The 17,682-nt window shown below is 47.1% G+C and overlaps 1 pseudogene; it reads right to left on the minus strand.

The window, feature by feature from the left end:
- Positions 1-1,087: 1,087 nt before the first annotated feature.
- The window catches only part of LOC136480299 (uncharacterized), a 42,618-nt pseudogene continuing 26,023 nt past the window's right edge, over positions 1,088-17,682 (minus strand).

Genomic DNA, 17,682 nt, shown 5'->3' on the forward strand with positions numbered 1-17,682 from the left:
TATCCTCAAGACAAGACATGGGCCGCACCATCAGAGGTGGCCCGGCCCACAAGATCAAGGCGTGCACGGCGCTGCTCGGCGTGCACCGCAAGCTATTGTATAGTACCAAATATGATACTTTACTTGTAACCCTGCCTTTCCAGACTATATATGGAGAGGCAGGGGTCCCCTAGTGGACAAGATGGATCTACATACATCTCAATACAATACACCAAAGACACAGGACGTAGGGTATTACGTCGATCAGACGGCCCGAACCTGCATAAATCGCTGTCTCTGCGTCTTGTGTCACCATCCGGTTCCTGATTACGCACACCCCCACCGACAATTATGGCGCCTTGTGACCAGCTCGACGAGAGAAACGCAATGGTGCAGTTCCTTTATGCATTTTAGAAAATTGAGAAAGTCGGGCTAAGCCAATTGTGGTGAGGTCAGCCCCCTTTTCTTCACCGGAGCGCGAAATAGGAAAAACCGAGCGGGCTAGATAAAATTTGGACCAGGCCTATCATGGGCTTGGCCTGTTTGAAGAGCGGGCCCAATGTGTTGGTACGGCTCTATCGATGGCGAAATGCAGCATATCCCTCTGCTCCATTGTTTCAGCGTTCTCAAATAAACCCTCCTTTCAGAATGACAGAATACAAAGAGTCAAAGACCAATAATCTAAAAAAAAGAGTCAGACCAATATACAGTGCAAAATACGTCCATTATCAGCAGTATAGTGCCACAATATACAAACTTAAACAGTTGGATTCTAATATATATGGGTTCAGACAAAAAAACAAAAACAAATAAGAGTCCTTCTCATTTCGATTAGGTCCACTGCTCACAATACTGCATGCTGATGAAATCATGAAAATGGTTGTCCAATTACATACAGAGCAAAGACGAGACCCTCTGGTCACTGTTCTACAGACTATAAGAAGCTTTGGCAACTGATGAAGGAGTAACTGATTCTAAATTCCCGGCCGGGCTGCAAGCCGGCGAATATGTCCAGGGCTCACGGGTCAGGAGTCCAGCACCGGAGAGTAACTAGGCCTCGGGCGTGGGTACAGTCAGCGACAAACGTCGAGAACGAGGCCGACGACGATTACGCCTCTCGGGCGCGGGCACAGTCAGCGACGGACGTTGAGAACGAGGCCGACGACGAGTACGCCACGGGCGCCGGCATCGCGACTGACGTCTGCAACGACGCCGACGAGGAGGACGCCTGGAGCACGGGCATCGCCACTGACGTCTGCCACGACGCTGACGACGAGTTTACCAGGTTCATTATGCTGACCCAGTACTTCTTCTCCTCCTCCGTCTCCTGCTGGATCAAGGAGTCGTCGAGAAGCATGCCCCGAACGCCGCCTCTGCGATGTCTGCGTCAGCGACATCGACGACGTGATCTCCCCACTGCTGCTGAAGATGATCCTTGCGTGCCTCCTCGTGCGCCTGCATGGGCTGCGGCATGGCGGCGCGCGCGGCCGCAACCGTGGCGCGGAGCTCCTCGAGGACCGAGGCCTGCGCCGCGCTCTGGAAGAAGATCAACGTCGACGTCGGCGAGTAGAGGCGGTGCGCCGGGGTGGGTCCGGGCATCTGCAGCAGCGCCAAGACGGCGGCGATGCCTGCGTCAGGGACATCGACAACGTGATTTCCCCACTGCTGCTGAAGATGATCCTTGCGTGCCTCCTCGTGCTCGTGCATGGACTGCGGCATAGCGGCGCGTACGGCCGCAACCGCGGCACGGAGCTCCTCTAGGACCAAGGCCTGCGCCGCGCTCTCGGAGAAGATCAACGTCGACGTCGGCGAGTCGAGGCGGTGAGCCGCGGCGGGTCCTGGCATCTGCAGCGGCACCGAGACGGCGGTGATGTCTGCGTGAGTGACATCAACAATCTGATATCCCCACTGCTGCCGAAGATGATCCTTGCGCCTCCTCGTGCGCCTGCATGCGCTGCGGCATGGCGGCGCGCGCGGCCGCAAACGCTGTGCGGAGCTCCTCAGGACCGAGGCCTGCTCCGTGCTCTCAGAGAAGATCAACGTCGAGGTCAGCGTGTCGATGCGGTGCTCTGCGGCGGGTCCGGGCATCTGCAGTGGTGCCGAGACGGCGGCGATGTCTGCGTCAGCGACATCGACAACGTGATCTCCCCACTGCTGCTGAACGAAGATGATCCTTGCGCGCCTCCTCGTGCGCCTCCAAGGGTTGTGGCATGGCGGCGCGCGCGGCCGCAACCGTGGCGCGGAGCTCCTCTAGGACCGAGGCCTGCGCCGCGCTCTTGGAATAGATCAACGTCGACGTCGGCGAGTCGAGGCGGTGCGCCGCGGTGGGTCTGGGCATCTGTAGCGGGGCCAAGATGGTGGCGATGTCTGCGTCAGCGACATCGACAACCTGATCTCCCCACTACTGCTGAAGATGATCCTTGCGTGCCTCCTCGTGCGCTGGCATGAGCTTCGGCATGGCGGCGCGCACGGCCGCAACCACGGCGTGGTTTTCTTTTTTTATTTCATTTATCGAGGCGGGCATTTGACCCGCCTCGGTAAATATTGATTTACCGTGACCTTTGGTCAGAGGCAGTTATGATGCCGGTCAGAGGCAGTTATGATGCCCGTCTCGGTTAATCCATTCTTCCTGCCTCGGTTAAGTCTACAGTAGTAGTGAGAAAACCCTCCTAAAATGGTAGAGCAAGAGAATATTGACGCTAGTTTCAACTGTCTAGCCAATCCTCGTCGTTGTCGCTGTGGAGTGTCAGCGGTACTCACTAATCCTAGCCAACGTGGTGCGTTTACTCCCTTCTTTCGTTGTGGATTGCCATCTAGTGTAAGTTCTCGTGCAACGAATCCATTTGGAAGCTTCTATGTTTTGTGCACATAGAAGATTACACTTGCAACATTTGTTATGCAGGCAGGGTGGCTATCTTGTGCCTTTGAGGAGTACATTCATGGCCCCAAAGTTGCACTAGCCTTCTCAGTATGAAGTTGCAGAGTTTGAAACAGACATTAAGGAGTGTCCTCGCATGAAAATACCAAAGCATAAGTGTAAGTGTGGCATCAAGGCTCACGAAGGAGTTATTCCGTCTGAGCTAGGATACGGTTAGCAATGCTTATGGAGAGTACTGGGTGAGTTCACTGAACCGTTGAAGTTAATAAAGCAACAGCGGCCATAAGTTTGTTTGATCATTGGTTTGTGTTTTCTTAGTGTGAGGATATTGGCCCTGGTAGTTTGGATTTTAGTGTTTGATGATCAACATGACTAAGTTGGACTAACGTGTTTGCAAGTGTTTGTTTTGTAGTCCAATAGAGTGCAAACGTGACTTAGACGGAGGTGACGTGGTGATCCGTTGATCAACACCTCACGCAAGACCTTAGAAGCATCATAGAAGACCTAGAAGATCAAGCAAGTCCAAGCCACGGAAGGATGGAACCAAGCTAGACGGAAGAATCACAAAGAAATGAAGAAATCAAAAGTCACATACACCAGCCATATATACACCGGTCGTCACCTGTGAGCATCGGTCATATACACCGATTGCAGGTTCTAGAGAAGCTACGAAGTCATCTATACCAGTCACATACACCGGTCATATCGGTGGTACACCAGTCTTATACACCGGTTACGAGTTCTAGAGAAGATGCAAGTTGGCTAGAGAAGTCATATATACACCGGTCCTCACCTGTGAGCACCGGCCATATACACCGGTCATATACAACAACGGTTGTCTGCAAATCAGTTGAAGAAGGGGCAAAGGTTATATACAACACCGGTGCTCCAAGGGTCGGGTCTAACACTTCAATGGCTAGTCGATGTGGCACACACCGGTTATGGTACTGTAGCACGTCGTGCAAGTTACTGTACCACCGGTGCTCATGCAGAAGCTGTGGTTTTGTCCCAACGGCTAGCTCTCCACTTGGGGGCTATAGAAGGACCCCAACCGGCCAAATGAGTAGAGAGGGAGCTGAGGGAAGGTAGTAGTGTGCTTGTTCACCACTTTAGAGCTCTCCATTTGCATAGGGCTTAATAGATCACAAAGTGATTAGCATAGGTGCTTTGCGAAGTGCTTAGGTTAGTTAGACCACGCTCATATACACTTGCTTTAGGCTTAGGCTTAGTTGCTACTGAGGTTTGTACACCTCTTGCCACAAGGTGCTTGCATGCACCGTGCTTGTACATCGGCGGGGCTTGTAGTCTTACGAGATCACACCAACTGCGTTTGTGGTATAGCTGCCACTGTGTACCGAAGGGAACAAGGCCTGTGGTGTTTCGGTCGGAAGCTTGATAGTGAAGACGGCGGGGAGGATTCGGGAGAGGCTTGCCGGAAGGCACGTCGGAGTCCCAACCACTTGCGCATGGGGAAGGCCCAAGGCTATCAACGGAGTTACCCGACCGGGAGCTTGACCCTTGTGAGGGCTTCCTTGCGAGGGGCTCCAATGAGGACTTGGGGGAAGCTTGAGCGCTTCTCGATATCTTGGTAAAACTACCAGAGTCGTCGACGGGAGTTTGCATCTCTACCTCATCTTTAGCTTCTACATTTATATTGCAATTTTGGTTGTGTGCTTTACCTCTCCTAGCTTAGTTGATAGGCTAGTTTATAGGATTGGAACCTAGGTTCCATAACTCTTTTATGGTTGAGATAGCAACATCTAGCAAAACCGTAGTTGCATATCTAGATAGATTAATTATTGAATAGGTTTTGCTTAGGAGAAAAATAGAGGCCATAGTTAGAAATAGAATTTTAAGTTGCCTAATTCCCCCCCTCTTAGGCGTCATGGTCCTTTCACTTAGGAGGGGAGGACATGCACTTGGGAGCAATTCCTTGGTTCTGGAGAATTAGTGGAGTGGCTGAAGGTAACTTCGCCCCTCGATAAAACAAGGAAGCATTGGTGCAAGGAGCAGAAGCAAATAGAGGTTAGGAGGAAGTACAATGTACTGACGCCATCGTGGAAGACTCGTTAGAGGATTCATGAAGACTTTCCTCGGGTGAATGGTCATGACCTTTCTTGGTACTTTGGTGAAATGGATTTGATGAACTTTTGGCGACAATAGTAAGGCATGTGAAACCTAACGTCATAATCCATCAGAAAATATTAGAGATGCTCTAAGGTATCAAATAACATTCCCTTCTTAATCTCCACCTCCTGACTTTATGGTACTACAACAGCCAACAATGTCAAACCGGTATCATATATTGCCTAGTCAACCATACTAATGTCCATGAAATTTGGTACCGAGGGTACCTCCACATGGATAGCCTTCAATTACCTCAGTTCGAGGTCATTGTACTCCATTCTCAATGACCCGTCAGCTAGGACTCCATATGTCTTCGTAAACCCTACCTCACATGAGTCATTGTCATCCTCGGTACTAGGACCAGACCTATACTCATCCTCCACCACATCATCTAGACTACTTGGCCTAGAAGTACACTCATCTTCGTCCCCTGAGAGAACATGAAGGGTGTGTTTGGCAACTACGTGGGAAGAGGCATGGGAATTAGTGCTGGGAGTTGATAGAGGGAATTGAGGTGGGAAATTGACTTTTATTCTCAATCCCTTGTTTGGTTCGTTGAGGGAAATAAGAAAGGGAATTGAGGAGGGAATTCATATCCCCTGTTTGGTGTGAGGGTTTTGAGGGGGAAATTAAAAGGCAAATAATGATGGACGGTGATGATCTACTATTCTTTTATTATGAGCACAACTCCCACCCAATTCCCACCCCTCCCCTATGGAATTGATTAGTGAGAGTTGTCCCTCTAAACTCCTCTTCCCCTTCTCACCAAAACTCCCATTCTCTCGAAATAAACAAAAGATTTCTAAACTCCTATCTCTAAACCCCCATTCCCTGCTTTCAATTACCTCCAACCAAACGAGCCACAAGTTCATCATCCTCCGATCCTTTGAATATGTCATCAATATCATGTGTTCCATCTCCGTTCCTGTCATCCTCCACAAGCGTTTCTACATCGAAGTCATCATTCAAGGAACCAAGCTCAAAGGACCTATCAACTTCCCTAACAATAACCGATTTCAACGCTTCGTCTTGGAAAAAGGTTCTCTACTGGCTTGACATCCACATTATCATTCAAACACAACACAAATGGGCTAGACCCCTTGTCCACAACAACTTCCAAGCACCTAACACTACTACTCTTCACAACTTATTTGTAGTTCTTCCATTCTTCCTCACATGACAAAGCCATTAACACATAGTGTGCTCTTTCCTTCCCATAGTCAAATTGACCTTTCAAACTTATTGGCCACCCAAATTTCTTCCGGCGTTGGGTAATTAAGGAAAGCATCAAAACTAGGAGGTGTACTAAAGAACTAAAGTTGTTCGCTCATGTTTTCAAACTCCCCATTCCTTTTAACTTTGCCACCATGAAAACAATCGCACTAAACGATCCACTTACAAAATATGAAGCAACACATCAACAACTACATTAACTGCATATTTCCAAATCAAATCGTGTGCATTTACTACTACACTAACATATCAAAACCTTCATAGTGACAACAAAGGCAACACACAAACCTATCCAAATTCTTCATGTATCAACTACCTAGGTTCATGCAACATGTAGCTTACATCGAATCCGCACCCAGAGTATATCCTAAACCTAATGTACGCATCTAATACTAACAACGAATGCAAAGACATATTCACAATATCCTAAATTTTGTAACCCTAGTCATGGAGCTAATGAGACACCAAATCAAGAAATCGAGAGGAAAGAAGTTGTACCTGGTGTGTAGGAGGGCAGCTGGAGCAGGGCGACCCACTAGCCACCGACGGGGGAGGCAGCGGCGGCCGACGCCATTGTGGGGAGGCGGCGGCAGCGCCTGGGACTCCTAGGCTTTCGTGGGATGCAAAAGGAAGGGAGAGGGAGAGAGAAAAGAATGTGGGTCGGGCCTATGAAACCCTATGTCCCCTTGTCGCACTCGAGTCACTGGCGCGACTAGGTGGGCCCCATCAAATGTCATGCTAGCTCGGGTCAGCGGTCGCCACCTCCGTGGCACCCCTTGTCGCGTCAGTGCGTGTGGCGCCACCTCCTTGGTGAATTTATTGATGAGACTGGTCTCGACCTTTACCAGATGTTTGGTGATGGAAACATTGAGAGTGCGGCGGAGGTTGATATTTGGAAGAAAAAATTTGTACTAGGCCAGAGTCTATACAACCCTCAAGCCTTATCTGATCTGGGGACACAAATGTACCTGCTAAACAATTGGTACATGCAGGCGTCTACCGGTGGAGACTTCTGCATTGGTGTCAGAATTAGAGACGAACATTGGTTCCGTGGCGATGATGTTATGTATGTTGACTTTGCAGAATTTCATCAACTATGCCACCTGACCTCTCTGGACAAAGTTATCATTAGCTGCAATTGCCTGTAAGTAATAATTCTTTCGATCTATTATTAAACTCATCATATGTGTGTATATGCATATAAATTATCCTAACAAGTACTATATATATGTAGATTTACAATGACAGAGCTCAAAAAGGAAGGCTGCAATGAAATTGGTTTTGTTGATCCCCATATAATATTCAAAGACCCAATTACTCCAAAGACTAATTGGAAGTCTGAGTCAGAGAGTAACCTCATGAACTTCTTAGTGAACCAACGCCACAAGAAGGATATACTCTTTCTCTATAACTTCAAGTGAGTGTTAATAATGTCGATCATCCTTAATGGCTCATATGTTGATTCTAGTTAATTAATGAGTGTTATGCGTTATATCCTATAAACACATGCAGCAATCACTAAATATTGATGGACATCGATCTGGTGAAAAGTCACTTGATAATCTATGACTCGATGAGAAAACCACAACAAGACTACCAAGATATGATAGATATTATCCAGAGGTAATTTCGGGATCTCTAGCAACTATATATACACACAAACATGATGATTAACTATATCTGATGACGTGGCAAATTTTTTATTAGGCAGTGTTTGGAAAACCTTTATTGAGAAGCAACACATGGAAAAATGCAAAGCGCCACTGAATGTAATCCCTTTGAAAGTAAGTCCCCTGAATCGCATCATCTTTATTAATTAAACATATAACTTTCACCGGATCACCAGATTGGATGACAAATCTTTTTCTTGTAAAGTGGTATCTGAGGCAGGAACAGGGGAACAACTACTGTGGTTACTATGTTTGCAAGTTTATCAAGGTGGTCTCCCAAAGAACTCCTACAGAGAGACTCAAAGTACGTTAAAAATACACTATATATTCATTTAATTATTATTATTGATTGTGTTACTATGTCTTTATATATATATATGTACATATATTAATTTATTTTCCTTTAATTCAAACCTATAGACTCGATGGTTGGAGGAAAAGGTCATACGGCAAGACCAAATCAAAGCAATTCAAGAGTCTATAGCCGGATTTTTTAATGAGCAGGTCATCGATTCCAAGGGCGAGTTCTACTTCGACCCAACACTGCCATGGAAGCCAAACTAGAGGATGAGAGGAAACTTGTTATATCACAACAACTGTAATGCAATCTTTTTGTAATATATGTACATGAAATAATATAATGTAAAATACACATATGCATGCATGCATGTAAATATATATATATGATGCATGCATATATATATATATATATATATATATATATATATATATATATTCTATGCTCGAATTGTGTGATTTAATACGTTCACTGTGCTTGAACCGAAACATACTATACGCGCGTATAAATGTATAATTAGCAGCGTACAATACGACTTCGAAAACAAAAAATGAAAAGAAAATAAAAAAGAAAAAAACCTTTAGTCCCGGTTCGTATTACCAACCGGGACTAAAGGTGCCGACCATCGTGGCATGTCAGGAGGCACCTTTAGTCCCGGTTGGTGTTACCCACCGGGACTAAAGGTCCTCCTTTAGTCTCGGTTCCTGACCCGGGACTAAAGGACCCCCCTTTAGTCCCGGATGCTTGCTCCCGGGTGGGGAACCGGGACTAGAGGGGGTTCCCCACCGGGAGTAAAGCTCGGTTCTCTACCAGTGCACAGAGTGGCTGGTGCGACCAAAGGGGTCAGTTTTGCTTAATGGTTATTATTAAAATATTGATTAAGAAACAATTAAAAATAAAAAATCCCCTAGCAAGCCGTGTGGACTGAAGGATGATAGAGCAGAACGGGGGGGGGGGGGGGGGGGGGGCAAAAGGTTGATAACTCTGAAGGCCTTCAAAGGCTCCCATGTGAAGAAATGAGGGGTCTCTACCTCCAAAAGCGGCAACAATGCTAGCTTGTTGTGACGCCACAGCACTTAACCGTTTGAGATAGAGCCTGTATTTTTGCATATCACACAACACTAACTGATTTGGCATTAACATAAATATGTACCACAATTTATATATACCCGCATGAGATAATACAGGTGACTGCTTTCCAGCTTAGTCCACTACTGTTTTTTTTTTACTAAAGGTAAATGGTAGATTGAGGGTGGTAAAATTGGAAACATAAGCAAATGAGGTAAACTTGTACTTTGTACTATGTATACAAGTATACCACCAATCGGGAAATTTGTAGTAGTTTGTATAAAACCTTAATCTACTCATCGGCATGCTCGAAAGCAGAATAAGCAACATACTTTTGCATGAACTATCTCTATATTTTGGGTTGCAGAGGAATTAAATAACATGGATTTGCACCAATTATGTTGGTTGTTCCAAAACCAACTGAACAAATGCCCAAACACAAAAACATCAAAATTGAAATAATATCTTTGATGATATTTTAGCACCAGCCATAACACAAAACTAAGCCAGGGTAAGCAACACTTGGTTTTATCGATAGTAAGTGAATATTTTGACAATAAAAAACCGTTTTCATCCCTATATGCATCACATGCTAAAAAATAGACAGAGGAGGAAGTAAAGCAGTAACAGCAATTAATGCTAGGAGTGCATGCCAATGCCATACCTGTAGATGGCTCGTGACATGTTCCCTGGTGAGTTTCTCCACATTCATAAGCTCAAGAATTCTTTTTGGTACAGCTTCTGCAACAACAGAAAAATAAAGGACAATACAAAAATGAGTTGCTGCAATATGTAAGGAAAATAACATAAAGCAAAAGGGATGGTTGACAGTTCTTACTATCTATTCCAAGCTGGTTGACAGCCGAAACAAATTTCCGATGCAGCTCAACTGACCAAACAACTCTTGGCTTCTTAGCAGCCGAGGGTTGGTCACCTTCTTGGAAATCATTCTCCTCGCCGTCATCTTCCTTGTCACTATGCATTTCCTTTCTCTTCTTCCTGATCCTCCCACTTTGGTCAGAAGCCCCAACAATGATCTGATTGTGGCCGTGGCATGAATCCTCGCTGGGTAAATTGTTGAAATCAGGATATCATCGATGAATATCAAAACAAACACATATTTTTTTTTGAAGAAAATGGAATTTATGATATACATGAAGTATGTCGGGGTCATTTATGGCCCCAAATGACATAACTGTGTACTCATAAAGACCATACCGAGTTGAGAAAGTTGTCTTTGGTATGTCCTTAATTACCCTACCTTAGGTCCATCTTCGAAAAGAACCTAGCTCCAACTAAATGATCAAATAGATCGACTCTCTAGGGAGTGGGTACTTGTTCTTCATAGCATTTAAAGGCTTCCCACAAGCATCCTAAGACGTACTCTTGTCTTTCTTGGTTACAAACAAAGCCAGGCATCCCAAAGGAGAGGAACTAGGTCAGATGTACCTTTTTCTAGTAGGTTAGTCAACTATTTCTTCATCTCTGCAAACTCTTGCAGTGCCATCCTATAAGGTTGCCTAGAGATTGGAGCTGTTCTATAGGCATAAGCTCAATCACAAACTCTAAATGTCTCAATCAAGAGGCATTCTAGGGTTTTCTTCAGGAAAAACACATTAGAAAACTCACGTACTGTAGGAATAGTTTCCAACTCGGGCAACTTCTTGGTGTTCAAGGTATGCAACATTGGTCAGCTAAGCATGGATGGAAACATGGTGACTCTTTGGCCTGAGGCGTGTTGAAGTTCTATGGCTTTAGGTAGGCATATGATTACACCGTCATTACACTGGTTGTGGATGAAGCGATTATATATCTTAGCATCACAACCAGTGATCTGAATCATGCTTGAATTCAAGATCAATTATGTCTCATATTTTCTTTTCTTTTTTTTTGGAAAAAAGCAACTGGGAAAATATTGTGCAATAAACATATAGGGTGTGTTTGGTTTCCTGCCTGTTTGTAGCCTGGCTAGCCTTAGCTTGTTCCCACCAAGCCAATACCTAGTTGTTTGTACTTTCTATGCCTAGCTAGAGAATAGCGTGTTTGGTTGTTTGGTTTGGTTTGCATAGAATCACCTCTTCTTCCAATCGGTAAGTTTACCCCCTTTGAGGAATTTCATCGAACATGTGGTGGGTGCGCAGGAGGAGGAACTATCGAGCACCTCAGTGAGCACCCCAACGAGCATGAGGTGGAAGAGGGGAGCCCACGGTCACCTCGAGGACCTTGTCAAACACCGACTGGAAGTTGGTGTTCATGCCCCAGTCCATGGTTTGGATGAAGCTTGTCTTCTCAGAGGGTCTCACCAGCAATCTTGTGGAGCTCAAGCCGCTCGTTGAAGGTGATGATGCGGCCGCGCTAGGGATTGTCACTGGGCTCAGACATGAGGAGGGCCAAGGCCACGCGCATGTCCATGGGCAGGCCGAACATGCTCCCGGACACGTCGCACACGGCGACACAGTTGCTCAGCTTGCCGAGATGAAGACCTTGGGGAGCTTGAGCACGCGGCATGCGTAGTGCTTGTCCGCCAGGTTCGCAGGAAGCTCCTGCGCGGAGCCCTTGGGTCCGCCGTCCGCTGCTGCTGTGGGCGACGCCGTGAATTCGCCCTTCAGAAAGAGGGAGCGGACCGAGCATGAGGTGGAAGAGGGGAGCTGATGCAGATGTGAGCACGAAGTGGAAGAGGGGAGCTAACGCGGACCCGAGCATGAGGTGGAAGATGGGAGCTGACGCGGACGCAAGCACGAGGTCCACCGGTGACGTGAAGAAGGGACCATGGAGATGCAGAGGCGAGAGGGGAGGGCCACTGGAGACGGCGCAGGGAGGGTCGCCGGGGAGGGCCGCCGGGGAGGCCGGCCATGGAGGAGCTGAGGCGAGCGGAGGAGCAGAGGGCGAGTTTGTGGGTAGTGAGGAGACTTCATCGTGGGCTTAACCAAGTCTAGCTCCCAAAGAACGGCCAACCTCTGCATTTTTGTGGATCTAGGCTTGGAGGTTGTTGGCTTTCCTAGATTCTTTTGGATGCTACCATCATCTTCTTAGAGCAGCATGGCAATCATATAAATTTACTAGTTTAGTTTACAAAACACCGACAGTTGGCACACCAGGTAGGGAACAGTCACGTAGTCTCGATTGTTGAGAAGGAAGCGATGGTTCCTAGCACCATCGGTGGACTCGCTCATGAAATGGCCCACGACGACCACATCCGCCATGAAAACTATGAGTTCATCGGCACCAAAGGGCTAGCGCCCGCATCTACTTTCAGCCGAGGCCCGGAGCTTTGCCCTAGAGATCTAGATCCCGTGGTTCACGGTGGACACACTCTCGGAACTGCCTCCAGTGGCCGCATCCTAGAGTTCACCTACATAGGGGGCCAGAACCCCTCTCGTCACCGATCATGGACAAGTCTTCACCTAGGAAGCCAGAGGTTCATGGCCCATCGCGAGCTCACCCAGGGAATGGCCTCAACTAGCCACATCCTTTTGGGAAATCATGAGGTTATCCACACTAATGCGTCAGCGCCCATCACTAGCTTCTACCATGTCTTGGCCAACCACGTGGGAAGCCTGGGTCTAGTGGTAGAACCACGCCCCGAGCAGTGTCTCTGCAACCAGTGGAGTGCTGCATGTTAGGGTGCGCACGACGCGGCATCATCGCAAGTGATCAAGTGGCAACCCATCGCCATGCTTCGCATAGTCAGGCCTAGAACCAGGGTTCTGTCCCGCATGGCGGACAAACCACCCATCATGCCACAACGGACTGTCAGCTATCACTCGAAGATGCGTGCATCCGAGGAAGCGGGCTCCCTGAGCACACTGCGCCCCGCGCCGAGCGAATAAAACTGCATTGCACTCAGATCCCACTTCTGTAGTGATAGGACGCAGCATCCGTACCCAGAGGTAGGGATGCGATGACCGTGACATCGTCGTGCTATGAAGGCTCAGGCATCAAAACACACGAACCCTCCCGGCTAGAAGCTATAGCGGGTTGAACTCAAAGAAGTCACCCTTGGGGGCTCGCAAGACCATCGAGGATGTCGAGCCAGGAAAGATCGATGTAAAGCCGTCCTAGAGGTCGACCCACGCCAGCTGCAACCATCCCAAGCACTGAAGAAGTGTCCTGACCAGCTCGCGGCCTAGAGACCGCAACGACTTCATCACGAGCAGACGCTCGGGGGCTCACCGCACCCCGAGTGTTGATGGTCATTAACATCAATTATAAACCATCAATATAACCTGCATATATACTTAATTCCATCATCAAACATAAGTCTAGGGGTTTAAACTAATAAATTCCACAAGTTTGGGTGAATTTGTGTTTTCAACAGGGTTTATCCAGAAAACCGTCAAGGTGGACATATTCGTCAAAGTAAATTGCGATTATCCATGGCGTAAATAGCACCAGAAGGTTCTAGAGGACTCCAGAGGGCACTCCACCGAAACTTGGCTCAAGGCACTACTTGACTGGCCCCAGTTGCAAGCCAGCCGGTCTCCTAACCCCACCTGGCAGCCCCTCCATCGAACGTAGGATCTCCACCACCTTAAAGATCACATCTACGCCGTTTATTCAAGTCAGTTTGATCTGAGGGTCCAGAATTGGTGCTACCCCCTATATATACGGCCCTGTACCCCCTCCAAAGAGCCATCCTAAAACACTAATTCATATTCTCCTTATTAGGATCAGAGCCATTTATCAGGAGAAGATTAGTCCTCCATAGGATCTAGTCTTATAAATAGAAATAGTGAGGAAAGAGTTTAGAGGAGGTGCCGGCCTGTCGGTGCTCTCTCTCTATGGCTTGTACCTTGGCAGATCAAAGTTCTATCTGAGCTTGCCTCTGAGATTTCTCTGGTAATTTACTTATGATTCAAGTAAGCATCTTGTTTATATTGTTCATGAGGATTGCGACTCTTTTGAGTGCTTTATTCCTATGGGGGATATGACCCCCCGTATCCATAGGACAAGACATGGGCCGCACCATCAGAGGTGGCCAGCCCACAAGATCAAGGCGTGCGACGCACGACACTGGTCGGCGTGCTTCGCAAGGCTACAAAAAGATATTGTAATACCAAATAGGATATTTTCCTTATAACCCTACCCCTCCAGAGTATATAAGGAGGAGTAGGGGCCCCCTAGATGAGATATATCAAATCTGATACACAATCAATACAAAATAATAAAGCATAGGACGTAGGGTTTTACGTCACGTTGACGGTCTGAACCTGTATAAATCTTGTGTCTTGTGTCTCTATTACCATCCAGTTCCTGATCATGTGCACCTCCACCAATCATCTACTACCGTGGGTATACCCCTCGGTAGACTACCGACTATATTTCGTTGACAGTGGCGTGCCAGATAGGGGATGTGCATGTTGATTCTGTGGCGAACTGGATGGGAATCTTTTCTTCATCCAACACGTCGGCAACTCAACATTCGGTGGCAACTCGACGCTGGCACGCAGCAGATCACTTTCCTCATCGAACGGCCGCACGTGCTGGAGTCCAACGCCTTGCTATGCGCCTCCAATAGACGCAACACATGACAACAAGATCGGAGTCAAGCAATCCAAGAAAGCTAAGTCAAGTCGCTTTGTAATTAAATATTGTTATTATACTTCTAGATAAATCTATATGTCTGCATGATTTTGGTTGGGAGAAACCTAATCATATCTTGTTGTTGCTCGTGATTTCTGATCGGATACGCAAGATCATTTCCGTGGATCACGACAACCAGCAATTAGGAAAGGCGGCCGGTGATAACGTGATGTGGAGCAGTGTTTCCACCAAAGATGCTGGTCATCCATACAAGCTAATTGGAGTAGTGGAAGAGATATACAAGCACATATGCATCTAGATCTACGCCACCATGTAAGCAACCTCACGTATCTCAGGCATGCAAGGAAGATCTTGGACTGCACCCTTGCCTCAGTTAGACACGTTTAGGGACTTTGCCTCCCCACACAGATTAACTCCATTAGGCTCTGATTATATCCGTTCGCCTACAACTTTGCGTACCCATCTAAGCTGTCGAACTAACCGTCCAAGCCGTCAAGCGAGCCACTAAACGAGCTGACCGGACTACTCGTTCCAATCGCCTACCGCATCGCAATGATCGCCGCGAAGAATGGCATTATAATGACCGTGATCGCCGCCATGATGACAGGCCAGAAAGCTCGAGGGCCAAGCAATTTTATCGCCGCCGACCAGACGTCATGTCTAAAGATAAGTACCTTTTTATATATGAATATTTAATAATGTTTTCACCATGATATTTCTTCATACTATTCTCTACATGATTATTCTACAATGACTTTTCTTCATGTATACCATCTTAAAGATGACATACGCTTTCGCCTCAATGGCTCCTCGAATAGCCACGTTTACACTTGTGCTCTTCAGAGACGGCCCTGTCTCTAGCTTCTCCCTACACGTGCATGAGCGCCTGCCCTCTACGTTATGGGTGGTCGGCAGTGGCTCCTCGGTGATGCTTGTATTCCTACACGTACACGAGCTCTGGCGCTCCGCGTTACGGTTTACGTGCTAGCCAGGGCTACGGGGCTCAACCAACAAACTAACGGCTCGGGGCAGTTTATATTAAATATAAACACATCTCCAAAAGAAAACTTAATATTTACAATATATTTAAGATATTCTTCATCAACTCGCCGACCAGCCACGTTCTCACTTGCATTACCAGAAACAGCCCTGTTCTCGATCTCACTCCTACATGTGCACGAGCGCCATCCCTCTGCGTTATGGGTGGTCGGCAGTGGCTCCTCAGAGACACCTGTGCTCTTACGCGTAAATGGGTGCTAAGCACTCTATGCTATAGAGTGTGGGCTAGTCGGGGCTGGTGATGCGATACAGAACCAACTGGAAGGAAGTTACTCATATTTAAAATGTGAACACTTCATACAAACATAATGTCTATCTATTCCACTTTGCTGCCTTCATCGTCGAGTTCATATATTTATTTTTACATCATGTACTACTCATTCTACATATTTATTACGGGATCATCGTCTAGGTGGTCGCACCACCTGGCCTTCGGACTTCTCCACCGATCAACTGGTCGGACCGCTAGGTTCATGGACTTCGTCGCCGACTAGTTGGTCGGACTGTTCAGAGTTCACTTTTACTCGGCGCTCACTTCACTGATGACTAGTTGGTTGGGCTGCTCGGTGCTCGATTCGTCGCCATCCAACTGGTCGGATTGTCTGTCGCTTCATCGTCAGCTATGTTGGTGGCTTGCTAGCTAAGCTAGGGACTCCATGGCGTTTGGATTGTTCATCGCTTCATCGTCAACCACGCTGGGGGCTCGCCAGCTAAGCTGGGACTCCTCAGCATTCGGATTCTTCGTGCAAGCATTGCTAGCTAAGCTAGGGACTCTTCGGCATTTGGATTCTTCGTGCAAGAGTCGCCAGCTAAGCTGGGGACTCCTTTGGTAGTCGGATCTTGCTATGTCTCATCAGTGTGCTATCAACTTGCTCCATGCTATTCGGATCAGGGTACTGATCTTGGGTAGCATGTCTAGGGTCTTGATATGCACATGACAGATGACATTGGCAAGCTTTCAGGCTTATTTTCTTTGACCCTGCTATAAGATTTGTTTCTTCATCTTCCAGTAGGCTCGGGGACTAAGTGGCTACACTTCACTTGGCAGTGAATGTAGTGCTCTTTTCTTGATTTACCCTCCTTATTGAAAAAGTCATGAATAATTCCTCACAAACGGAGTCTAAGTGGCTACACTTCGCCTAGAGAATTTTTCAATTTAATATTGATCCCCTTACATCCTTCCGGCAAGCCTTACTTGGCTAAGTTCGAGATCGATTAACCTGTTAAACTAGTCGGCTCCGACTTTCACCGCTCAAGTCACCAGTTACACTGGTCAGCTATGACTTTCACCGCTCAGGTCACCGGTTTAACTAGTCAGCTTCGACTTTCACCGCCTAGGTCACCAGTTTAACTGGTTGGCTTTGACTTTCACTGCCTAGGTCATTAGTTTAACAGGTTGGCTTTGATTTTCACTGTCCAGGTAGTCAGCAAAACTAATCAGCTTCGTGTTAAACTGCTCAGACTTGATCAAGATGGCAATGCCAAGAGGATACAAGGCGCTCAGGGACTAGCTGTGGGGGATATGACCCCTGGTATCCATAGAACAAGACATGGGCCACACCATCAGAGGTGGCTCAGCCCACAAGATCAAGACGTGCGGCACACGACACTGGTCGGCATGCACCACAAGGCTACAAAAGATATTGTAATACCAAATAAGATATTTTCCTTGTAACCCTACCCCTCTAGAGTTTACAAGGAGGAGTAGGGGTCCCCTAGATGAGATATATCAAATCTGATACACAATCAATACAAAATAACAGAGCATAGGACATAGGGTTTTATGTCACATTGACGGCCTGAACCTGTATAAATCTTGTGTCTTG

This window comes from Miscanthus floridulus, chromosome 9, assembly GCF_019320115.1.
Source record: "Miscanthus floridulus cultivar M001 chromosome 9, ASM1932011v1, whole genome shotgun sequence".
Lineage (NCBI taxonomy): Eukaryota > Viridiplantae > Streptophyta > Magnoliopsida > Poales > Poaceae > Miscanthus > Miscanthus floridulus.